Source organism: Giraffa tippelskirchi, chromosome 10, assembly GCF_054371585.1.
Source record: "Giraffa tippelskirchi isolate mGirTip1 chromosome 10, T2T-mGirTip1v1.2.pri, whole genome shotgun sequence".
Classification (NCBI taxonomy): Eukaryota; Metazoa; Chordata; class Mammalia; order Artiodactyla; family Giraffidae; genus Giraffa; species Giraffa tippelskirchi.
The window spans coordinates 86,373,424-86,400,691 of NC_137284.1; the positions used below are offsets into that span (position 1 = coordinate 86,373,424).

The following is a 27,268-nucleotide window of genomic DNA, read 5'->3' on the forward strand; positions in this document are numbered from 1 at the left end:
ATAAATGGAAGAGAGGAATGAAGAGTTACCTCTAATTCATCCTTGTTCTACATAAAACTGGACCCAGTCTCGGGTAAAATGCATCTGGTCTAATTAAGCTTTGCAGGGCAGTGTGAGAGGATTTAAAAAGGATGGGCTCTGATCTACACCTAGCAAGTTCATGAATTGGATGGCTCAACTTGATGTAACTCAAGCTTCTTATTTCAGTTTATCTTGTGAAAGTGAAAGTCACTCAGTCGTGTCCTACTCTTTGTGACCCCATGGACTATACAGTCCATGGAATTCTCCAGGCCAGAATACTGAAGTGGATAGCCTTTCCCTTCTCCAAGGGATCTTCCCAACCCAGGGATCAAACCCAGGTCTCCCATATTGCAGACAGACAGTTTACCAGCTGAGCCACAAGGGAAGCCCAAGAATACTGAAGTAGGTAGCCTAGCCCTTCTCCAGGGGATTTTCCTGACCCAGGAATCGAACTGGGGTCTCCTGCATTGCAGGCAGATTCTTTACCAACTGAGCTATCATGCATTTATTTTTATTCATTTTATATACTTCATTTGAGCATGTTTGATTTGTAAACACCAGTACTTGATGTTGATGGTTTGATTGTTTGTAAAAATAGGGACTGAAATTCCTCCTCCAAAAAGCTTTTCTTGTTTTTATGGTTATAACATAAAACTCTAATCTCAAAGTCTCTTAAGAATAGTACCTTAGTTTGGTGTAGAGTATTCACAGAGGTTTTTCACTTTGGAAAATATCCGGGTATCTGCATAACTAAATTTTTTCCTCTGGGACTTGGTGTCAAGTCATCAGTTAAACCAGATGGAAGCCCTGCAGGCAAATATCTTCATTCTTTCATAATATAGATTGTGTGTGTGCTCAGTTATGTCCAACTTTTTGTGACCCCATGGACCACAGCCTGCCAGGCTCCTCTGTCCATGGGATTTGTCTGGCAAGAATGCTGGAGTGGGTTGCCATTTCCTCCTCCAGGGGATCTTCCTGACCCAGGGACTAAACCCTCATCTTCTGCATCCCCTGCATTTCAGGCAGATTCTTTACCACTGAGCCACCTGGGAAGCCCATAATATAGATTGGTGAGTCTCAAACCTGCTTGAACTGCAGTATTCTCAGGAAGACTTATTTACAGCATACATTTTTGTCCAACTCTTTGCGAACCTATGGACTATAGCCCACCAGGTTCCTCTGACCATGGAATTCTCCAGGGAAGATACTGGAATGGGTTGCCATTTCCTTCCCCAGGGAATCGTCCCAACCCAGGGATCGAACCCATTGATTTGATCCTGTATTGTAGGCAGATTCTTGACCATCTGAGCCACCAGGGAGGCTGGTACATTTTTGAGCCCCACCTAAAGGAATTGTCATCCAGTGGTTTACAGTAGGGTCCAGGATACATATTCTTATATGACTCTCCTTAAAGCTTTCCTTATATACAGATATAGGAGCCTGCAGAATCTAGGGTCACAAATGCCTAAGGGCATTTTCAATTTGTCAATGCTGTAAGTGTGGTTGAGTCGTTTAGATGCTTAACAAAATAAGGTGAAATTAAAGCAATACCTTAGATAACACAACAAAACTCCCCATATCAAGGTCTAATATGGAAACCCTGTAGAAGTTTTAAGGAGAAAAGAAAACGTTACCAGGCTATTTCATTCACTTTCCAACTCTGTGAACATAGACTAGTTAGTCATATTTAGAAACATCACGATTGATAATATATTAACAGACATGTCATATAACTTAAACACTGGTAAATGTTTAGCTGGTAAAAATGTTTGAGCTGGTAGAAATTTTTAGTTTGTTTAGTTAGCAAAGAATCTTTGGTTCCTGTAAAATATTCGTCATGCTAACTCTAAGCTAGTTGATCTGATCAAAATATTCCCTTAATATTATTGTCAAATGGCCAGAACTATGGAGAAAGGGAAGAACTGGCCATCCCCATTAGAAAATGCTTTTAACAGATTTAAATACTCACAAAAATATCATTTCAATTTTTTATGATATGTTGTTGGATGGAGAAAAAAGTTCATATCAGTAATAATTGTTATGGGCTTCCCTGGTGGCTCAGATGGTAAAGAATCTGCATAATTTTTTAAATTGAGTGTATCTTAGTCAAATATTTTATCTAGTGATAAATAATTCTAATTTAGCAATTAGGTATGAAATTAAGACATTGTTTTGTTTTTCAGTTTTGGTCTTTTCTTGCCTTGTCCTTTCCTTTCTTCTAACTGCTGGACATTAATGAAAGTATTGTTTTGTTGAGTTTAAGAATATATGGCACATGAGCACATCCTTAAAAATTCAAATTCCCTTTGGTAAAGGACCCCTCTATCACTGTCACCTAAGACTGCATCATTTGAAGTATTTATATCCTCTTCTTGGAAGTTAGGAATTTGACTTGAATTTAAGGAATACATATACAGTACATATATAAGCAAAAAATAAAATGGATTAAATTCAAGAATCAATTTAATGAAAGGCTTATTAGGTGAAGGTGAAGAGAGGCTTTCTTTTTCTTGAAAAGACATTGATGATGAAATTTGTGAGCTCAGTGACTGCTCCTCCTGATACCATTATCCAGTGGCATGTTGTTGTTAGAATGAAATATGACGGAGGAAGAGGGGAGGAAGGGGAGGATGGAGCTAATGTTGATTTTTACTTCAGGCTCAACCCCAGAGGCTTTAATTTTCATCCCAAAGCATACGGGAAGCAAACGGAGTGGACTTTTAAGTTGATTAACACCTTGAATTTTCTCCATATTAGGTGGCATGCCTTGGGGGAGGGTGTGTTTCATTGGTGGGGGCCATAGGACCCAGTATAAGAATCAGATCTGTTTCTTTTCAGTTCTAGCTCCTTCAGCAGTAGAGACATGTTGTTGTCTAGTTGCTAAGTCATGTCCAACTCTTTGTGATTCAGGGACTGCAGCATGCAAGGCCTGCCTGTCCTTCACTGTCTCCTGGAGTTTGCTCAAATTCATGACCATTGAGTCAGTGATGCTATCTAACCATCTTATCCTCTGCCATTCCTTTCTCTTTTTACCTTCGATCTTTCCTCTGTGAGTTTTACTCGGTCAGAAAAGTGTAAGATAATAAGATAATATTTATAACACTTTGCAGAAAATAATTTATATCCACAATGTTCCTTTCTTTATTAATCCTTAAATTCTAAGATTAAAGTGCAGTTTTTATTGGCATAAATTCTTCTTCTAACCTACTTTACCCAACCATTGCAGGATTGTGTGTCCTTTAAAAATCTCTAGTCAAGGTGGCATCATTATTTTGAATGCAGTGCAGTACAACAGTGCCACCTTCTCCTTGCTTTTGCTAATTCTTATTTCTTCCAGATTATAATTTTGTTAGTTCATGGTGAATTCAAATACTTGTTCTTTTGTTGTTCGATATGCTTTACCTGTAATACATAGGAAAGAATGGAACAAAAAAAAAAACAAAACACAAAAATGCAGCCCCGAAGGGGTCACTTTTTAAGTTTAGATCATCTATCAAATTCATTGTTATCCTGACACATTTATGAAATTGGAAGAACAGTATATTTTTCTCTGCATATTCATGGATAGTCTTTTAAGAAATAGCTATAATTTTAAAACTAAAAATTTCATAACAATAGTTAATTAGAAATTCATCTTCTAATTTATGAAAAACTATTTTTAAACTATGTTAACTGAATGTAGTTAATACAAATATCCCCCCACACACAAACCCTTTTTAAAGAAGCAAGAAATAAATTCATAAAGGCTTATCTTTTATGTAAATACATTAAAATAAGACTGCTAAAAACGTACCAAGTCTAGTTAAAATTTAACATGAGTGACAGAAAAGAAAGCTCTTTTTTAAAAAGACCTTCATGATGAAGTGAAATCTAAACACAAATAAAAAGTTTTCTCCTCAGCTCAAACTGATGTTACAACTATTTCAAAGGCAAATTGTTAACGTTTTAATCTCCTTTTATCTCTGTCAGTTCCTTAGAGCTTACCTCATGTTGATGCTACTACAGTCCTCCAGGATTGCAATTAAGATCAAGGACTCTGGAGGCAGGCTACCCAAGGAGCCAGGCCTGATTCTGCCACTTAAGTTCAGTCACTCAGTCGTGTCCGACTCTTTGCGACCCCATGAATCGCAGCACGCCAGGCCTCCCTGTCCATTACCAACTCCTGAAACCTACTCAAACTCATGTCCATCGGGTCGGTGATGCCATCCAACCATCTCGACCTCTGTCATCCCCTTCTCTTCCTGCCCCCGATCCTTCCCAGCATCAGAGTCTTTTCCAATGAGTCAACTCTTCACATGAGGTGGCCAAAGTATTGGAGTTTCAGCTTCAACATCAGTCCTTCCAATGAACACTCAGGACTGATCTCTTTTAGGATGGACTGGTTGGATCTCCTTGCAGTCCAAGGGACTCTCAAGAGTCTTCTCCAACACCACAGTTCAAAAGCATCAGTTCTTCGGAGCTCGGCTTTCTTTATCGTCCAACTCTCACATCCATACATGACTACTGGAGAAACCATAGCCTTGACTAGATGGACCTTTGTTGGCAAAGTAATGTCTCTGCTTTTGAATATGCTGTCTAGGTTGGTCATAACTTTCCTTCCAAGGAGTAAGCGTCTTTAATTTCATGGCTGCAGTCACTATCTGCAGTGATTCTGGAGCCCCAAAAAATAAAGTCAGCCACTGTTTCCACTGTTCCCCCATCTATTTGCCATGAAGTGATGGGATGGACCGGATGCCATGATCTTAGTTTTCTGAATGTTGAGCTTTAAGCCAACTTTTTCAGTCTCCTCTCTCACTTTCATCAAGAGGCTCTTTAGTTCTTCTTCACTTTCTACCATAAGGGTGGTGTCATCTGCATATCTGAGGTTATTGATATTTCTCCCGGCAATCTTGATTCCAGCTTGTGCTTCCTCCAGTCCAGTGTTTCTCATGATGTACCCTGCATATAAGTTAAATAAGCAGGGTGACAATATATAGCCTTGACGTACTCCTTTCCCTATTTGGAACCAGTCCAGTCCAGTTCTAACTGTTGCTTCCTGACCTGCATACAGGTTTCTCAAGAGACAGGTCAGGTGGTCTGGTATTCCCATCTCTTTCAGAATTTTCCACAGTTTATTGTGATCCACACAGTCAAAGGCTTTGGCATAGTCAATAAAGCAGAAACAGATGTTTTTCTGGAACTCTCTTGGTTTTTTGTTGATCTAGCGGATGTTGGCAATATGATCTCTGGTTCCTCTGCCTTTTCTAAAACCAGCTTGAACATTTGGAAGTTCATGGTTCACGTATTGCTGAAGCCTGGCTTGGAGAATTTTGAGCAGTAAATACTATAAACGTGGGCATATTATTGAAATATCTGTTTCAATACTGAAAAACTGAAATGCCAGTTTCTTCCACTGTGTAAGGATAAAAATAATTCTCATATATGGTAACGTCCATCTTAGTTTGCCAGGGACAGTTGCCATTTTATGCCAGTTGTCCTGAAATAATTATTACTAGCTCCCTGTTTCACACTCAAATATGTCCTATTTTAATTGATAAATTATAGAGTTTCTTTTCTTAAATTGCTTTAGTAAATATTCACAATTATGTAAAGGGCTTATAGATATGTTACCTATAAATATAAGATCAATGTAAGAGTTGTCTATTATAATTGCAATGTAATTCCAGTATAAAAAAATCAGAATTGACAAGGAAATCCAGGACTTGTACATGCCCTGTGCAATAACATCATGAAGAGTGGAGTAGCATGGGTGTCCAAAATATTCTTATTTTCAAAGAATCTGATTATTTCATGTCTTATATATAAATATAGAAACAAAGTGAGTGTATTGGTAGGTGTACCTTGTGAAATTTCATTGTGATTAATAAAATGCAAATATGAAAAATAATGTTACTGGTAGAAAACATGTATGGAAGTTGTCTTGGTCTTTCAAGCAGTTATTATTTTAGGCAAACAATATATTATACATTGACCATAATACAGCTGGGCTTAATTTTGGATAAACATCCTCTCCATAAAGATGTAAAAGAGCACAGATGGCCACTCAATACAATGAATACAAGTCTGATGTTCACCTGATAAGTATCAGTATACCTATGCTGTTATTAAAATATCGAAAAACCCTAAGTGACCCTTTCTCAGCTTGGTTGTCTAAGCCCTTCCCAAGAACCTTTGTCTCACCCAGGATCCAAGAAGTAAGAGGTTTATTTCTGCCCAGCTGTGGATCCCCATAACTTGGCTTAGCATAAGACTATGACCTTTCTAATGGGAGGTATCTGCACTATTCCTTTAATAGCCCCACCAGAAGAGGATGGCATAAGAAAACTGTTCCAAAGCATAATCAGGTAAAGGAGAATATATCTGCCCTTTCCATGTAAATTCATAAACTTGTGCAAGTTCATGTGGAGCCTGCTCTGTAGATCTACTCAAGCAAAGGACAGATGGAAGCCCTTGGAAAGGCTTTCAGTCATTGTCTTTGACATTTGGGGTTGGGGACAGAATGAAAAGAATATTTTTCAATAACCTCACTTAAAACTACATAACCTATTTTTAGGATCATTTTAATGCCTAATTTATAATAGAAGTATATTAGAGTAAAATAATTTCTAATTGTGTAGTAACGGTAGTTTTCAATTATGCCAATGAAATTATTATTTTTTTCTTTGTAAGGATGTCACAAAATCTCCTTTGGTTTTGAAGAAATTTGTGGATAGTATAGTGACACCAACTACTGTCCTGAAGGAACAGACCTGCATTTCAAACCAATGACATCAGTAAAGGCCAGGGATTAAACTGCAATTCTAACAATAACGTGAGGAGCAGAAGTATGAGAGTATCTTGATTTTCCAGAGGGATTGCTTTCAGAACCCAACTAGGGATTGTAGTGAAAGGGTTCTTCTGCTTTCAAACTGTGTCTGAGTTGTGTTGCAGTGCCAGGGTGATGATGAAATGCATCATCTCTAGCAACACTCTTGTCATGTTGTTTGCGTTAGCAACTAAGTAACTCTGCTTAACTGTAATAAGCACAGGCATTTAAAGAAGGCAAAGGTTTCAGAAGTGTGGAAAACAAACCAAAATGAAAATTGTTGATGATATTCACATTTTAATCATATTTTATCATATTAAAATTACTTTTATCACAATAAAATGTGCTCATTAAATTTTTCACTGGTATAAATTCTGATGTGAAAATATAGCTAAAATTAATATTCTCTCAGTTCATGAAAATATACCATGTTTTAGGCACATGTTTTATTTCTTGTTACTAATAGTGGGCTACGTTAAACTTTGTTTTTCTTTATCACATGGCATCCTGTGTGGCCATTTTGAACGGTGATGGCCTGTTTTTCTCTATGTGTTCGTCAATACCATTATTCATGAAAGTGCAGTTTCCCTCCTTCTGTTTTATGAGGAATTTCAGCTGATTCTAGTACTTTGTTATTTTTCCCCCTCTGAACTCATAGTGATTACTGTCAATAGCACTAGGTATGGTAGGCTGAGTAGTGGGTCACTGAAAGATAACTACATCTGAATCCTTGAAACCCAAGAATGTTACCTTATATATTAATAGCAAAATCGACTTCACAGATGTGAATAAATTTAAGTAAGCTCTTGAGACCTGGAGACTATCCTGGATTATCCAGGTGAGCCCTAAATGCTGTCACATGTTTGCTTTTAAGAGAGATTTGACACAGAAGAAAAGGAGAAGGCAATGTGATTACAGACGGAGAGAGCAGAATGAAGTGGTTTCTAGCCAAGAGAAACTAGAACAGGTGAAGAACAGATTCTCCCCTTGAGTATCTGGAGGGAATGTGGTCCTTCCAACATCTCCATGTTAGCCCAGTAATACTGATTTTGGACTTCTGGTGTCCAAAGCTGTGAGAGAATAAATCTGTTTTCTTAAGCCAAAAGCTCATCCATCATAATTTGTTATAGCAATGAGGAAACTAACACACCTTGATTCAGAAACTATCATAAGTAGACTAAATACCCCTTCTTTTCAAAAATACAATTTTCCACAAATCATACATACAGAAAAATTATAAAAACCTTCTTTATAAGTCAGTTATCACATGAGTTAGCACATACTTGTGTAATTACCACCCATGTTGAAAAAATATGTCATTACTTTTTGTCCATCTAAGTAAATATCTTTTTCCTTCCTCTTGAATGTATCTGCTGTCCCAGTTTCTAACACCATAGATGAATTTAACCTGATTTTGAACTTTATGTAAATGAAATTGTATAGTATATTTTCCCTTTTGTCTGACTTATTTTGCTTAATATTTTGTTTGAGAGATTCATTGACATTGTTAAGACTGAAAGTAGTTTATTCATTTTTATTCCAGAATATCACCGATTGTAGGAAAATACCACAATGTGTTTATCTGTTCTTTTGTTTGTAGATATTAGTGTCATTTCTCATTTGAGGTTATGATGAATAAAGCCACTCTGAACTCTTGTACATACCTGGGAATTGAATTGCTGGGTCATATAGTACACATATGTTGAAACTGAACATATAAACCCAATTTATTTTCTAAGTAGTTATACAAAATTATATTTTTTCTAGAAGTATATGAAGTTGTTCTACATCCTTGCTACATGTGAAAATGACCATACTTCATTATTTTTATACTGAGATATATTTGACATACATTATATTAGTTTCAGATATATGACATAATGATTTAATATTTGCATGTATAATTGAAGAGTGGTCATTACAATAAGTCTAGTTAGCATATATCACCACACAGTTACAGAATTTTTTTTCTTGTTCTTAAAATGTTCTTAAAAAGAACTTTTAAAATTTATTCTCTTAACTTTCAAATATGCAGTACAGTATTATTAACTATAGTTGACATGCTGTATATTGCATCCCCATGATTTATTTGTTTTATACATGGAAGTATGTACCTTTTGATCCATTTTTCCCACCCACCTCAACCCTCCACCTCTGGCAAGCAACCATCAATTTGTTCTGTCTATCTTTGATCTTGGATTTTTTTGTTTGTTTTTATATACTATATATAAATGTGATCATGGAGTATTTGTCTTCTTTGTCTGACTTATTTCACTTAGCATAATGCCCTCAAGGTTCATCTTTGTTGTTGTCAATGGCAGGATTTCCCTCTTTCTGAATGAAATAATGAGTGAATAATATTCCACTGTGTGTGTGGGTATCCTCCCCAGTGGTGCTAATAGTAAAGATCCCACCTGCCAATGCAGGAGACATAAGAGAGGCAGGTTTGATCCAGGGTTGAGAAGATCCCCTGGAGGAGGATATGACAACCCACTCCAGTATTTTTGCCTGGATAATCCCATGGGCAGAGAAGTCTGGCAGGCTTCAGTCCATAGGGTCTCAGAGTTGGACATGACTGAAGCAACTTAGCATGCACATATTTATCACACACATATATATATATATATATCTATCTCACATTTTCTTTATCCATTTATCTACCAGTGGATACTTAGGTTGTTCTAATATCTTGACTATTGTAAATAATGTTGCAGTGAACTTACAGGTGCATTTATCTTTGTGAGTTATTGTTTTCATTTTCTTCAGAAATAGAATTGCTGGATCATATGATAGTTTTGTTTTTTATTTTTCATAGAACTTCCATAATGTTTTCTGTAGTGACCGGATCAACGTGTATTCTTATGAACAGTACACAAGAATTCTGTTTTCTTCATATCTTCACCAACACTTGTTATTTCTTGTCTTTTGGATAATAGTCACTCTAAGAAATGTGAAGTCGTCTCTCTTTTTGGCTCTGATTTGCATTTATTTCCCTGATAATTAGTGATGTTGAGCATCTTTTCAGGTACCCGAGTGCCTTTTGGCCTGTATGTCTTTTTTGGAAAACATCTATTCAGCTCCTCTGCTCATTTTTTAATTGGATTGTTTGCCCCTGCCCCCCGTACTTTTCTGTTCAGTTGTATGAGCTCTTTATATATTTTGGATATAAGTTTTTATCAGATATATAGTTTGAAGATATTTTATCCTATTCAGTTTATTGACTTTTCATTTTGTTAATGGTTTCCTTTGCTGTGCAGAGCTTTTTAGTTTGATGTAGCCCTACTTATTTATTTATTTTCCCTTTGTTTTCATTTATTTTGGGTGGAAAAAATGGAAATGGTCATCTTTTTTTTATTTTTATTGAAACAAAAATTTTAATGAATCTAATAACAATATAGCAGTATCTCACTGTCTTTTTAATTTGTATTCTCTGGTTTACTAATACATTTGAACACTTTTACAAATGTTTATTGGTAATGTAGATATCTTGCAAGGTACAAGACATTGCCTATTTTATTTAGTTTATATTTTTCTTCTTTGTTTCTAGGAGTTCTTTTACATTTTGGATATCAGCCCTTTATAGTTTATATGTGTGAGTTTACAAATCTATTATTTGGCTTGCTTTTCACACACTTGATGCTTTTGTATAAATGCAAATACCAAATTTAGTTTATGACAATTCATAATTCTTTTCTTTAAGACTTATATTGTTTTTGCTTTATTTAAGAAATTTTTACCTATTCCAGACTTCTCTGGTGGTCCAGTGGTTAAGACTGTGCTTCCAATGCAGGGGGCGTGGGTTCAACCCCTGATCATAGAACTAAGATCCCACATGCTGACAAAAGAAAAGAAAAAGAAAGAAAGAATTTTTGACCTATCCCAAGGCCATAATAATATTTTATTTCATTCTCTAGGGGATTTGTTCACCAACTGAGATTGAGAGTACCCTCCCCTATAGTGTTTATTTTTTTTTTCTTTGAAAATTCGTTATGAAAAGGTACATTATTATCTACTACATTCAGTAGCACCTCCCCCTTTAAAAATGTATTTTTTAAAAAAGTATTTTATTATTTTTGGTTGCACTGAGTATTTGTTGCTGCACACAGGCTTTCTCTAGTTGTGGCAAGCAGGGCTTACTCTGTTATGTTGCTTGAGCTTCTCTTTGCAATGGCTTCTTTTGTCGTGAACAAGAGAAGCTCTAGGCGCATGGGTTTCGTTAGTTGCAGCACATGGGCTCAGTACTTGCGGCTCACGGGCCCTAGAGCTTGGGCTCAGTATTTGTGTCACATGGGCTTTAGTTTCTCCGAGGCATTTGGAATCTTCCAGGTTCAGGGATTGAACCCCTGTCCCTTGGATTGGCAAGTGGGTTATTCTTAACTACTGTACCACCAGGGAAGTCCAGAAAATGTATTTTTATGCCTATGGATCTTTTTATTATACATGGAGTAGAGACCATGGTAGAAATAGCATATAGTTTATCAGTGTAAAAAGTATATTAAGGCTTTAAAATCAGGAAAAGATTTTATATCAGCAATGGTAATTTTTCCTTTTACATATCTACTATACAAAAGCATCAGTGTTCTTTAATTGTTACTATCACTATGACTTAAGTCTTGCTACTTCCCCTCTGGCTTGAAATTCTAGGTGGAAAAACTGTTTATAAGTGATACAAATGAAGGCTAAATAAATATTCCTGTGTGATTTTTAATGCAGAACAGTAACTGTAGAAAATGAAGCAATTATCTACTCTTGGTGGAATTAGACACACTTAAAGCTAAATTTAGAAACTTAGGTACAGAATAAATAACATTAAAAAGCTGGATGAAAAAGATCATGAAGTCTCTTGCGTTAAGAAATGTGTTAGATGCATAGAACAATTTTATGGACTCTGAGGGAGAAGGTGAGGGTGGGACGTTCTGGGAGAATAGCATTGAAACATGTATATTATCATATGTGAAACAGAACACCATTCCATGTTCGATGCATGTGACAAGGGCTCAGGGCTGGGGCAATGGGATGATCCAGAAGGATGGGATGGGGAGGGAGGTGGGTGGGGGGTCCAGGAAGGGGAACACATGTAAACCCATGGCTGATTCATGTCAATGTATGGCAAAAACTATTACAATATTGTAAAGTAATTAGCCCCCAACTAAAATAAATAAATTTATAAATAAAAATAAAATAAAATAAAATAAAATAAAATAATAACAACTAAAAAAAAAAAAAAAGAAAAGAAATGTGTTCCTGTGAAACATGATAAGGAGAAGGGTGCAAAGTGAATTTATGAGCAATCTTCTTATCATCTCCCCAAGTAAGAGACTATGGTCAATTGCAAGAGAGGGATTCTACAGTTAGAAAAAGGCAGAATTCCTTGATCTAGATTCTATAACAAAATTGTCACAAATAGACCCATCATAGATTGAAAAATGAAAAGAGAATATCAGTTAATAACAAGGAACCTACTGTTTAGCACATGGAACTCTTCTCAATGTTATGTGGCATCCTAGATGGGAGGGGAGTTTGGGGGAGAATCAGTATTCAGTTAAGTTCAGTCACTCAGTCGTGTCTGACTCTTTGTGACACCATGAACTGCAGCACGCCAGGCCTCTCTGTCCATCACCACCTCCCGGAGTTTAATCAAACTCATGTCCATTAAGTCGGTGATGCCATCCAACCATCTCATCCTCTGTTGTCCCCTTCTTCTCCTGCCTTCAATCTTTCCCAGCATCAGGGTTTTTTCAAATGAGTCAGTTCTTTGCATCAGGTGGCCAAAGTACTGGAGTTTTACCTTCAGCATCAGTCCTTCCAATGAATATTCAGGACTGATTTCCTTTAGGATGGACTGGTTGGATCTCCTTTGTATGGCTGAGTTCCTTCACTCCTTCATTGTTCACCTGAAACTATCACAGAATTGTTAACTGGCTATTCCCCAATATAAAACAAAAAGTTTTCTTAAAATTCTTTTAAAAGAAAACATGGATAAAAATGACAATGTTCTATAAAATACAAAGGCTGAGTAAATTATATGTAAGAAAGAAATAACTTCATTAAAATAGGATAAATGACGGTTGATGAAAAAGAATGCTCAGTTTGAAGAAATTTTTGGACTCAGAATATTTTGCCTATGTTTTCTAAATATACTTAACAGAGGAATAGAGTATAAATCCTTTGAAAAATAAAAACATCAAAAACTATGAAAAGGATGGGACTAAGATGTTGTTTTAGAATTCTCTAAAGAAGACTACCTCTTTTTCCCCCAGATGTATTAAGGGAAGAAATATTTACCCATGCTCCATGACCTGACCTTGGCCATATTCTATGTTTAGGGTATGGAGACATGAAGGTGGCAAAGTTGTCAGCCAAAATATAATAATGTTTAAATTGCCTGGTTTATACATAGTGTATGCTTACTGTTTAGTAGTCACACTAACTAGCTTTCATGCTTGCTGCCACAGTAAACTTCAGAGACTATTTAGTTTTGCAAGACTTGTTGACTGCATTGCTGACTCATCTGAAATGCTTCATAAGCAAAATGAGAATGCCAAGCAAATTTGCTCTTAATTTTGGAAAAGGAAAAAACTACTCTGTACTCGTACTATTCAGACTCAGTCTTCCAGAAATGGCAGAGAAGGCTCACAGTTGTTATGCCCACAAAGTGGTAAATACAGAAATTAAGAGTACAACCACTTGACCGAGTACTATAATGTCAACCGAACCTCATGTTAAGAAATTTGGGATTGAATTTTGTGTGGTTGAGTTGTTGTTTAATTTTCATTTACCTAGACATTCACTTTTCCCATATGTTACAAACATAAACAAAACACTTGTCCATTAACCATTTGAAAAGGATTAGCCCATGGACGGAGGAGCCTGGTAGGCTGCAGTCCGTGGGGTCGCTAAGAGTCGGACTCGACTGAGTGACTTCACTTTCACTTTTCACTTTCGTGCATTGGAAAAGGAAATGGCAACCCACTCCAGTGTTCTTGCCTGTAGAATCCCAGGGACGGCGGAGCCTGGTGGGCTGCCGTCTATGGGGTCGCACAGAGTCGGACACAACTGAAGCTACTTAGCAGCAGCAGCAGCAGCCTGTAGAATTCTAGCTTCAAATTCCCTCCCTAGTGAATGGCAAATCTTTGAAGTTAGGCAACACTACCTGATTGGACAGAGAGAGAAATGGCCACCCACTCCAGTATTCTTGCCTGGGAAATCCCTTGGACGGAGGAGCCTGGTGGGCTATAGTCCATGGGGTCGCAGAGTCGGACGCGAGTGAGTGAGCACTCAGTCTTACCTGGGCTTCCTGGGTAGCTCAGTGGTAAAGAATCCACCTGCCAGTGCTGGAGATGTGGGTTTGATCCCTGAGTTGGGAAGATCCCCTGGAGGAAGATATGGCAACCCATTCCAGTATTCTTGCCTAGGAAATCCCTTGGGCTACAGTCCATGGGGTCGCAAAGAGTCAGACTCGACTGAGCACATGCACACACACACCTGCTTGGACAAATAATTCTTTCTCTTCTCTTTCTCCTCCCTTTTGCAGAAATTGGGTTTAAAATTGAAGGCCAGTTTAAGCAATTTTTATTGAATAAGCACAGTCTTCCTATCTCTCTAAAGCATTCTCAAAATTTCTAAAAAATAATAACATTTTTTAAAAGTATCCATAGTTATGAAACAGATGTATCCAGTGCAGTCTACTATGTGAAAGAATGGATGTATACTCACTATGTTACAATGGAAAAAACTTAAAAATCTAGCTTTCCTGGATTCTAATCCATACTGTACCACTCCCCAGCTATAATCCATCAACACACCTAACTCCTCTAAGCATAATTTCTTTATGCATAGGACATGAAGTATAAAATGTACACCTCATAGTGCAAAGATTAAATGTATACAATTAAAACACATATCTCAGTGCCAGTAAAATAGTATTTTATTAAAAAGGTAAGTCATTATTTTAATTTTATCACAAGAGAAAATGGGAATTGGCTAAGACTTTATATAAAGTGTAGTAGTGGCTAAACCTTGAAAAATAAGGAAAATTTATCAAGGCAAAAAGACTAATATGAACATAGCTGAGAAGCATCAGTTAAGAGGATCATTCTTAAGACATTACAGGCAGATCTACTGGCAGGAACATAAAGATCAAGGAGGAAAAGCCAAGTGTTGTGCTGAGGAAGTAAGCAAGGGTCAGGTCAGGAAGAGTCTTGCTTAGTATATTTGGAGGTAACAATGTTTCTCTTTAGGAGAGACATTGATAACCTGAGTGTATGAGTACCCCTTCCTCCTATGCAGGCTTCCTCCAAGGAACATAGAGGGATACTTGAATGAATTCCAGCATATAACTAACACCCTGAAGTTTCACACATTTTATGATATATGACTGTGCTCATATATGAAATTTTTTAGAAAAAGTACTCCATGGCTTCTAACTAACTAGCTCATGGCTAGTGTTTTAGAAAATAGGAAGTCACTGACAATAGATTTAAAGTGGGACAGGAGTGGTATGTGTAAAAGACACTATCATGTTTAGCTTTTGGATGGTACTTATTTCAGATAGAAACATGAAGCTCTTGTGAGAATTCCACTTGACTTATAGCCTGGTGTCTGAGTCTTTTATCCCTAGCTCCCAGCACACAGACTGCCCCATGGTGCCCATCATTTCTCCAACATTCAATAAATATTTGAACAAAGGATAAAACTAAAGGCAGGAAGAGCAGTTAGAAGGTTCATGCAATTATCTAGTCAGAGATGACATGATAAGTGTCTAGAATTAAAAGAGTGATAATTGGGATGGGACAAGAAATGTCAGATCTCTATACATTTTAGAGGTGAATCAGCACGACTCAGCAACTGATTGATTGGCTGTGAGGGAAGAATTAAGAACGACTTCCTGGTTTATAGGTTGGATAAATGATGCTAGTGTCTGTGCCTCTCTTTAAAGGCAATTATCTTTTACTACCTTATATTATGTTACTTTGAACATACCACATCTTTTCTTGAAGATTATAATTGTCTAGAAATTTTTTTTCTTTTTAATTTTTATGGTATGAGCAGTTGGTTTAGCAATGTTCAGCTACTAAGAAGTACTCAAGAAATGTATGTTTAAAAAAAATTAAAGATACCATAGAGAGTATAGTTCAATTTCTAGTGCCCACAGGAGCGACTACCTTTTGTATCCTATTTTCAGACTTTCTGTCATTTTTTGCCTCACAAAACTGTTTTGACTTTGTGTGAGGGAACAGAAACTTCTTATGAAATGGAAGTGAAAAGCTGAGCAGTATGACTGTGCTTTGTAAATAATGAAGAGGGAGAGGTCAGATGGAGAAGGAAATGGCAACCCACTCCAGTATTCTTGCCTAGAGAATCCCATGGACAGAAGAGCCTGGTGGGCTGCTGTCCATAGGGTCATACAGAGTCGGACACGACTGAGGCGACTTAGCATGCATGCATGAATTGGAGAAGGAAATGGCAACCCACTCCAGTGTTCTTGCCTGGAGAATCCCAGGGACAGATGAGCCTGGTGGGCCGCCGTCTGTGGGGTTGCACAGAGTCGGACACAACTGAAGCGACTTAGCAGCAGCAGCAGCAGCTGCAGGAGAGGTCAGATAGGTAGGCTTTAGGAGTTCCTACTATAGACTCAAGAAGAGCTATTTCTTGCTGATCGGTTTTATATTTTTGACTTTCTGATTTCATTTGGCAAGTTCTGCTCCTCAAACAGGTAGGCAATGAAACTTTCTGACAAAGAGATAGGTTTTCTCAGAACAGATGCAGAGAATTTAGAGGGATATATTCAATATGGCTGTGTTATATATCTTGAAAATGATTGCAATGATGTAGTAAATTAGCATATTTTATGCATTTCCTCAAAAGACACAGTTCATTGATGATTGGGTAGAGTTCAAAGGTTAGTGCTGTGATAGTATAGAAATATGGTATGGTGAATTGGAAAGGACAGTGTTTCTAATGCCAGGAAGACCTAATTTCAATTTCCTTCCATTGGCTGTTTTCGATTGTGTGATCTTGACAAAGGTATCTGATCTTTCTGAGAAATATTAACCATTAGTCCCTGAAAATAGGAGTAACAATAACAGTTACTGTACTATGAGCAATGTAATGTGACGGTAACTGTTCTTACTGCTTTATTAACTTAATTTACCCTAATAAGAAACCCACGAGATGGATGATATCATTATCCTCATTTTACAGATACTAAATAGAGGCTTCAAGGAATTAGGTAACTTTGCTAGATAACACAAGAAGTAAGTGTCAAAGAAATCATTTACGCTGGGCACGCTGGACTTAGGGCCTATACTGTGTACCACTATAAACCTTGTAGGACTGTAATGAAAAGAAGTAATTTATGAAAAATCTTAGACAAACTTTTGATTCATTATTTTCATTAGTAATACTACTACGACAACTAGGTTTTCAGGAAAAACTATGGACCTCAGTACAACTTATAACATAGGGTTTTTCAAAGGAAGATTTAGTTTTGAATCGCAAGTGATTGGCTTGCTCATTCACTTTTGGATTATATTTGTATAACAGATTGGGATTTGTGGCATCAAAAGTTGTGGAAAAAGCTTTTCTGCATAGGCTTCCCATAGTTGTGCACAAGACTTCAATCCCTTTCACCAGTTTCCTTCTCACATAGTTTCCAGACTCTTTCCAAATTCTTTGAGGAGAATTGGGCAATCTGATCTTTACAAAGTCTTCTGAAGAGAAATAAACTCATCTTTTAAAGGATCTTGAATTCTTTGTTAGATGGCTTCAAATAAATTGTCAAAAATTAGCACATAAATGCATAGACTCAAAAGCCATACAAGTCACACATTGTTATTAATTCTACAATCAGCCATATAATATTTAAAACAAATTTGAGTCTTAAGGCCAGAAATAATTTTCAGGTCTTGAAGATAATAAAAACAGAGCAAATCCCTAGATAACAAAATGAAAGAGTCTTCCTTAGATAAAGTGAAAAGGGTTATTCCTCCAGATTTGGTATCATTTCAGATTAGAATCAGAAGAAAGAAGCAATCTTTGGAAGGTCTGATTAATCTGCTTAACAAGAGCCCTGGACTGTGTTCAACAGATGAATTTGCAAAGACCTTCTGAATAAATGATTCTGGAAGGAACTATTTTTATTCCTGTAATTTTTTACTTTTAATAAGCATTTCATATATCTCTCATGTATGTTAAAATTTGAAAACCACCATTTTATTCAGGGAAAAGTGAAAGAGACCAAGTTCTTCAGCTGATTATTCTTATCCTTCTTAAATTGAAGAACATGGACTTTGGGTCCTACAGACTAAAATTGAAAACTTGGGAAAGTTACCCAAAATTCATCAACTATTTTTTCCATATGTCTAATGCAGAAAACAACAGGACAAGTTAATAGGATTGTTGTGAAGATTAGGTGAAATGGTATAAACTTTTCTTAGTAAATTAGGTACTTTGTATGTTCTCAATAGATAGTAGGTAGTGTTGAGTGATAATTTAATAAAGGCAGACTGGATAAAGATTAAGAAAAATTGTATTCTACAAAAATCATTAATTTTTGTGTTGGAATTTGAGAATCAATTTTGCTGGAATTTTTACACATTGTAACATTTTTATTGGTGCACAGATTGCACTTCAATACAAATTAGATGTTAATTCAACAAACTTTATTTAGTAGGATTGGTTCAGAATACAACTGAAGAATAATGCTCTAAAGTTATGACAGTGTACAAATACCCTGTTTAAAATCGAAACTCTTGTCTTGGCATGGAAACTAACAGCTATGAGTGATAGCAACTATGCTTCAGGCGCTTCACTTATTTTTTCTTTCAATTAGTGCAATTGTCCCCTGAAATAGATACTATTATTTCCATCATTTAGGTGGGGACACTTAGTGACTAATAATTTAAGTTAGTTGCCTAAGGCCACATAATTAGTTAGATGCAGTGTCCAAAAGACCAATCTTTACTCCAGAAAACTGTATTAAAAAAAAAAAAAAGTTAATTATCTGTATATAGTGGATTGGGCTTCACTGGTGGCTCAGTGGTAAAGAATCGGCCTGCCAATGCAAGAGATGTGGACTCAATTCCTGGGTTGGAAATATCCACTGTAAAAGGAAATGGTAACCCGCTCCAAGCAACCCGCTCCAGTGTTCTTGCCTAGGAAATCCCATGGACAGAGCAGAGTGTTGGCTGCAGTCCATCGGGTTGCAAAAGACACAACTGAGCGACTTAACAACAACAACATATAATGGGATAAAACACTTTTGGGGTTTGAATTGTACTGACGTGAGTTAATTTTCTACTTGGATGTTAAAAGACAATCTTGGTTGCTTTTATGTTCATTATGAGTAATCATGCTTGTAGAGTTTTCCAATCAAGGAAGTACAACTTGTATATATTTGGTTAATATAATCCAAAAGTAAATGCCTACCTAAAACCTGTTTATCCACTCTTCTGGTTTTAGGACATTAAGTGGCTTGTTTGATTTAGTTTTGCTAAGTCACTTGAATGTGTAATGTGAAATCCCTCAAATAACACTATTCCAACTATCTACACCTGTCATTTTGCCTAATAAAAGTAAGTTGTGCTTTTTGAGATTCAGGGATAAAAATGGTTATCAATCAGGTGAATCAAACTTCTCTCCACATTAAAAAGGTGACAGTGAGCTGTTAGTATTCAGGTCAAACTTTTCGCTTTTAATAGCTTGTTACTTCCTCTTTTAAGTGTGCCTTAGTTCCTCCAAAAGATTTTACTTGTACCCTGAAAATTAAAGAGACAGCCTTGGCTAATGCTTACCTCATGGAAGCAACAGCATTTTGTAAAATAAATAAGCTTTGAGTCTATAATCTGCTCTTATCCTTGAAGTGCGTGCAGGAATGATAAATATTTTGTCCCAGAGCAAAAGCAGAAAAGTACGATACTGATCTTCTATTTTGAAAGATTGAGTAAGGCGCATCCACTCCATCTCAAAATCAGATCATGTGAGATTTGGAAACAAATGGTTTCCCAATATAGGATGAAGTAAAGAGAAACCTCTTACATATACATTGAAAAGCCATTGTATATATGATGAGTGTTGGGCTTTTCAAAGTTGCAGATAAGGAGGTCAGATCCTTTGTGATTCTCTTGAAAAGAATCACTGGGTAGCTCTTTTACTATGTAGAGGCACACTCCCAAGGACTGTTTAACTCTCCTCTCCAGCAGCTGAGTGCTGCAGTCACTGACCTTGTATTTTAGACAGTGTCAGGAGAGAGAGATACAAGAGAAAAAGAGAAAGGGGGACTTCTGCTTTGAATGACTGATGAATGTGTTTAAAGTGAAATGAACATGTCTCCTCTGTCCTCTACATTTTTCCAAAGTTGTTTCTTTGTTTTTAAGCCAAATGCAGTAACTTGGCTAAACAATGAGTCATGTTGAATCAAATAGTGTTTAGATAAAATAACTGTCTCTTTAGGAAAACATCTCAGTATTCTTTGTTCATAAAGTCTGGTTCTTTAGATTTGAGATTTTGTGGTATACAGTTTATTATATTTTTTTCCTGTGTGCAAAGGAAAATGGGTTTAAAGATGCATCAAGTGAAAACCGAGTTCAAGAACTTTTGTAAGTTGGAGGAGGTGGGTGGTTAATTTCCAGATTGTCTGCTGAAAGTTGTGGGTGGTCTTCCATCATGCTCTAAGAATCTAGAGATTGAAAAATTTTGGCAATATATAGCTGCTTTCCAGTTAGTGATAACTGGTATTTCTTTCCTTGTCTAGTTCAGCTTTTTGTTATATGCAGTGCAACCAGAGTCCATTATGAGAATGTATTTAAATTACAAAGGTCTGTAGAGAAAGTTTGTGCTTCTTGGTTCTTGATTAAGGAGTAATTACAGTTCTTTAAACTGACAGAATGTTGAATTGATCCATCAGTAATATCAGTCTCTTATTTCTAATTCAACATATCATGAAGAAGAATGTTAATAAGTTGAATTTTTTCCAAGACTTCTGTCCATGCATATTTATTTCTATGCAGGCATCTTATAGTTTAGTTATACAAAAGGTTTTATTCTACTTTATTCACTTAATATTGTATTGTAAAATAATCTCACTCCTGACAATTCTTTACTAGTAGAATGATCTTTGTATAGCTTGTAAGTTATCATGTAATGAGCTTTCTAAGATTTTTTTATTGGTTTCTCAAGTAACTCTGAAAAAATTCAATCACTTTAGTTTGATATACAAGGAATTTGTATCTTTAAATGTTATTTGTGTGACATTCAAGAATTTTGCATTTTTGCTTCTTGGTTGATTCCTTGCTTCTGCCCACCCAAATCCTCTTTTTTATCAGCTCTATAAAATTCTGAATATATTTGAATCTGCCACCTCAGTGTTTCAGCACAAGCTTTTTCTTCTCCCTGGAAAATACTCATCTCTTTATTAACATGTGTATCCTTCAGATCACTGCTTATGTGACTCTCACAGAAGCTTTTTATGATCCCTGATGTAAAGCAACTGCCCTTGCCTTAAACACTTATCCTGTCTTTTACCATACTGTGTGGCTTCCCTGATGGCTGAGTGGTAAAAAATCTGCCTGCAAGGCAGGAGCTGCAGGAGACATGAGTTCCATCCCTGGGTTGGGAAGATCCCTTGGAGGAGGGCATGGCAACCCGCTCCAGTATTCTTGCCTGAAGAATCCTATGGACAGAGGAGCCTGGCAGGCTGCAGTCCATAGGGTCACACAGCATTGGAAACAACTGAGCAATTTAGCATGCACACACGTGCATTTATTACTGTGGTTATTAATTTAACAGAGTGAAAGTGAAGTCGCTCAGTTGTGTCCGACTCTTTGCGACCCCATGGACTGTAGCCCACCAGGCTTCTCTGTCCATGGGATTTTCCAGTCAAGAATATTGGAGTGGGTTGCCATTTCCTTCTCTAGGAGATCTTCCCGACCCAGGGATTGAACCCTGGTCTCCTGCATTGTAGGCAGACGCTTTACCGTCTGAGCCACCAGGGAAGTTATACAAAACACATGCCTACCAGGCAAATCCTATGTAGATGAAATTTTATAAAACTAACATTTGTCTACCACATATCTAGCAGCCTCAACTAATATTTGTTGAATGAAGAAATAAGGTCAGGCAAGTCCTTCTATTTAAGATTTGCTTGGTATTTCCAGAAACCTCTAATCTTCCTTCCTCAATGCTCTCTTAACTTCATGAGTCATTTTGTACTACAGTTATTTGTGTACCTCCCTCGTTGAACTATCCATTTTGAGGGGAAAGACCAAGAATTTTCATCTTTTACTGACCCCTTTCTCATATACTGTCTCTTGAATGATTGAATAAATACGTACCTCAAAAATATTTGAATTTAGTGAACAACCTGTTATGTGTGAGTGTGTATATATATATTTTTAATGTAAGCTTTATATCATAGGGAACTGTAGCATGAAGGGTCAAAGAACTTTATGGGGGTGAGACAGGAAAAGAGACCTCATTAACACATAGAATCGCCTGCTGTTCTTGTTCTAATCAAGTATGCTAACTAGAAATTCCCACTGGAGGGCCTCAAGGTATCCAAGGAATGTTTTATTGAGAGTGATTAAATGTTGTGATAGACAAGTATTAAATGTCTATCAAGTATTAAATGCTATGTAAGAATCTTTCCATATGATACTTTAGGTAGGCAACGGTTCACTTGGGGATTAGAGTTGAGGAACTCAGGGTCTATTGTATTCTCTCTGCCCTGGAATTTTGCTGGCTTGATTTACAGTGTGAGTTCTTCACCCCTCCCCACTGCAAGCATCTGAATCTGAGCTGTTGTCTCCCTACCTACTGTTCTCACCTTGAACCCACTGTTTTGTTTTGTTTTAATAACTTTCCCCAAAGAAGCTTTTCCAAAAGTGTCAAGAGCTCTAGAAAGAAGGTGTCAGATGAAGTGTTTCCTCCTCCACATGTTTATCTCCCTTATTTACATCTTAAGTGGGCACTCTAAAGCCTTCCTGGCAGTTGAAATGTCAATGATAAAGACATTTCAGCTCATCAATGCTGTCCTCTACAGCTTAGCAGTAGATTTGGTTCTACTTTCCAGACTAGTTTAAAGACTCTCAAGACATCTTAGCCATTCCCAAATTGTATATTTTCCTTATTCTGAGATACACTTCAGCCACCACTTGCCATACATGGAGCCAAGGGTTGGCACCTAACATGTTTGAAGTAAACATGTCTCCATGTCTCCCAAGTAAGCTTAGAAGAAGAGAAGTCAGAATTTATAAGTCTCTGGTTGACTGAATCACACAATGCAAATGGAATATGCTTTAGGTGGGGGGAAGGGTAAGTCTCGGTTTTTGGTTTAGCTTCTTTTTCTAGAAAGGATATAGTATTACTTTGTATAAATATGTTTCTATAAGATAGATATTAAGAGAGGCTCTTTCTTTTTATCAGATTTGTAGTAATGAGGAGGATTACATTAGCTTTATAGATATTTTGCAATAGTAGATAATACTTGTAACCACCTAAAAAGGAATTAGTTTCATGGACATTTTTATTGCTACAGGGAACATTGGGGATCATTCTGGTTAATAAATAATCTCATTCTTCCTTCTCTTTTGTGGAGGCATAACTTAAGGCAGGGGAAGTAGAAAGAGGGGTAATTGGGTGAAGGGGGGCAAACCAAGCCCTGTATCAACAAATGGTGAAGCTAGAAATTCAGCTCTACTTGGCTCATTTCAAAATTGTGCCTTTTCTCCTACCCTATACACTTTACATTTTCATAGTAATAAATTGTTATCATGAAAACCTTAATTTTAAGAAAATTCAATAACATTTTTTCTTATTTTACTGGTTCATGCTCCTAATTTTTAATTTAGGAAGATTAAAAGATCATAAAACTCAACAGTAAAAGAAGGTAGAATGTGAATAAATGAAGAATTCTGTCTCTCAGTTAGAGGCAGTTTCATCTGCAAAACTATAGAGAAGACAGAGTGGGCCTTAGCAAGTCATACAGTGTAGTCCCTCAACTCCTAATCCATGACATTTTAAACTATTTCAAATGATCTTCCAGGCAGCCTTTAAGAGAATAGAGAATTCAAAGGGAAATAAAGCAAATAGCAGCAGATCTGAGACCTGACATCATCTAGAGGATCAGGAAAGCCTTTATGAAGCAGTCCAATTTAAATTACATTGAAATTACTGCTTGAGTTATGAGTAGGAGCTAGTAAAAGGCAGGAAAAATCCTGTTAGTAGGAGGAATAGCATGTATTAGTACAAAGGCCCTGAGGCAGAAAGGAGGAAGCCAAGTTTGAATATGTGAAAAGGTCAGAAGAGCGAGAACACAAAAAAAAAGAACAAGTAGTGATGATTGAGATTTTCTAGTGAGATAGTCTTGAACCAGATTACATCAGGCCTCAAAGGCCATGTTAAAACTATTGATTTTGTTCTAAAAGTAATGGAAAGCCATTCAAGATAAGAAGAGAGAACATAAAATTAGAATGATCATTTAAACATGAATCTCTTGAGAGTCTAAAGAGGGCACTGTTGATAATTACACTGATAAACAGCCCCAAACTAGGCTGTTTGGGGCAAGTTAAGATGAGAATCATCCTTATGTTGATTAATTTTCCCTCTTATGCAATGCCTGGGAGATACATTCTGTGTTTACTTTTGCCCTTCCTTGGCCAGACTTACTGAATAGAACTCTATCACTCATTCTTTCTTTCATCCATTTGGCAGTTTGCTTCCACTTAGCCAATCATGCCCATCCATCAAAAACATAGAAAAGTGGAACTTTTTACCTCTTACAGGAATCTATGTCTGACTGCTCTCACTTTCATTCTTCTCGGACTTGCTGTGATGATTTAATGAGAATAGCATCACTGAGAATTTGACTGTTCTCAAATTGTGTGGAGAATGTTCTCCTCCTCTCATCCCATGTAGCCTCCTCACTCGTCAAATTGGCAAATAAAGAAAATTTGTTATACTATATTTGACACTGAACATGTTGCAGGAAAGATCCAATTCTGACTCCATGATGGATCTCTTTCTTTGACTTTAACCTTTATTTTCAGTTGCTTTTGTTATTATGTTGATATTGTTCAGTAGCTAAATCATCTCCCACTCTTTGCAATCCCATGGACTGCAGCATACCAGACTCCTTTGTCCTACACTGTCTCAGAATTTGCTCAAATTCATGGCCACTGAGTTAGTTGGTCATGATATCTAACCATCTCATCCTCTGCCGCCTTCTCCTGCCTTCAATCTTTCCTAGCATCAGGGTCATCTTCAGTGAGTCGGCTCTTCCAATAAGGTGGCCAAAGTATTGGAGCTTCAGCATCAGTCCTTCCAATGAATATTCAGGATTGATTTCCTCTAGCATTGAATGGTTTTATCTCCTTGCTGTCCAAGGGATTCTGAAGAGTCTTCTCCAGCACCACAACTCAAAGGTATCACTTCTTCGGCGCTCCACTTTCTTTATGGTCCAACTCTCAAATTGGTACATAACTACAGGAAACACCATAGCTTTGACTATATGGACCTTTATTGGTAAAGTGGTCTTTGCTTTTTTAATATGCTAAGTTTGTCATATCTTGTCTTCCAAGGAGCAAATGTCCTGTAATTTCATGGCTGCAGTCACTGTCTGCAGTGATTTTAGAGCCTAGGAAAATAAAATTTGTTACTGTTTCTACTTTCTCCTCATCTATTTACCATGAAGTGTTGAGACCAGATGCCATGATTTTAGCTTTATGAATATTGAGATTTAAGCTGACTTTTTCACTCTTATCATTCATCCTCATCAAGAGACTCTTTAGTTCCTCTTCACATTCTGCCTTTAGAGGGTATCATCTGCATATCTGGGGCTTCCTTCGTGGCTCAGATGGTAAAGAATCCACATGCAATGCAGGAGACCTGGGTTCGATCCCTGGGTTGCAAAGATCCCCTGAAGAAGGAATGACTACCCACTCCAGTATTCTGGCCTGGAGAATCCATGGACAGAGGATCCTGGCAGGCTGCAGTCCATGGAGTTGCAAAGAGTTGGACACAACTGAGCGACTTTCACTTCATTTCATCTGCATATCTGAGGCTGTTGATATTTCTCCTAGCAATCTTTATTCCAGCTTGTGATTCATTCCAGCTTGACATTTCTCATAATGTACTCTGCGTAGAAGTTAAATAAGTAAGGTTATAATATATACCTTTGACCTACTCCTTACCCAGTATTCAACCAGTCTGTTGTTTTATGTCTGGTTCTAACTGTTGCTTCTTGACCTGCATACAGGTTTCTTACGAGGCAGATAAAGTGGTCTGGCATTCCCACCTCATTAAGGATTTTCCACAGTTTGTTGTGATCCACAAAGTCAAATGCTTTAGCATAGTCAATGAAGCAGAAGTAGATGTTTTTCTGGAATTGCCTTGCTTTCTCAATGATCCAGCAGATGTTGACAATTTGATTTCTGGTTCCTCTGCCTTTTCTAAATCCAGCTTGTACATATGGAAATTCTCAGTGAAATTCTCAGTTCACATATTGTTGAATCCTAGCTTGAAGGATTTTGATTATTACCTTGCTGACATGTGAAATGAATGCAATTGTGCAGTAGTTTGAACATTCTTTAGCATTGCCTTTCTTTGGGATTGGAACTGACCTTTTCCAGTCTTGTGGCCACTGCTGAGTTTTCCAAAATTGCTGGCATATTGAGTGCAGCACTTTCACAGCATCATCTTTTAGAATTTTAAGTAGCTCAGCTGGAATATTCCATCACCTTCACTAGCTTTGTTTGTAGTTATGCTGCCTGTGGCCCACTTGACTTCACACTCCAGGATGTCTGGCTCTAGGTGAGTGATCATACCATCATGGTTATCTGGGTCATTAAGATCTTTTTTGTACAGTTCTTCTGTGTATTCTTGCCACCTCTTCTTAATATCTTCTGCTTCTGTTAGCTCCTTGCCATTTCTGTCCTTTCTTGTGCCCATCTTTGCATGAAATGTTCCTTTGGTATCTCCAATATTCTTGAAGAGATCTCTAGTCTTTCCCATTCTATTGTTTTCCTCTATTTCTTTGCATTGTTCACTTAAGAATTCTTTCTTGTCTCTGCCTGCTATTCTCTGGAACTTTGCATTCAGTTGAGTATATCTTTCCCTTGTGAGATGATTATTTTGTGACATTAGTCTGCCATCTTCTTGTTCAGCCAACTTTCTGAATAAAGTCATATTCCTTGCCTTAACACTTCATCTCTCATTTAAGTGCCTGTCATGGTGCAAGCAGACCAAGCTTGGACTAGGTAACACACAAACTCATGTGCAGGTCAAGAACAAGATAAAAACCCAATATATAAGTGTTTAAGTTGTCAGTCTCATCTGAAAAGCAAAAGGGTGTCTGACTGACTTCACAGATGAAGGAACCCACCATGCTTTGATTCTTGGCTCTGGCCTCTTCTATCAGTAATCATTACTATATGGCTTTGGTTAGAT

General features: G+C 37.0%; 1 protein-coding gene and 1 long non-coding RNA gene across 4 annotated transcripts in view; both read left to right on the top strand.

Moving 5' to 3' along the window:
* The window catches only part of SEMA3C (semaphorin 3C), a 202,469-nt gene that overhangs the window by 77,729 nt on the left and 97,472 nt on the right, over positions 1–27,268 (top strand). Inside the window, exon 1 of one of the 3 annotated variants that reach the window (XM_081535620.1) lies at positions 14,511–14,532. The exons of the other annotated variants lie outside the window; for them this stretch is intronic. The gene's annotated coding sequence lies outside the window, so the exon portion shown is untranslated. Of the gene's footprint in view, positions 1–14,510; positions 14,533–27,268 lie in introns of those variants that run through there. 3 annotated transcript variants of the gene reach the window in all.
* LOC145524099 (uncharacterized) lies at positions 13,457–18,821 on the top strand. The gene is made up of 3 exons (XR_014067176.1): positions 13,457–13,713; positions 14,261–16,169; positions 16,306–18,821. It is a non-coding gene; the product is annotated as an uncharacterized LOC145524099 (long non-coding RNA).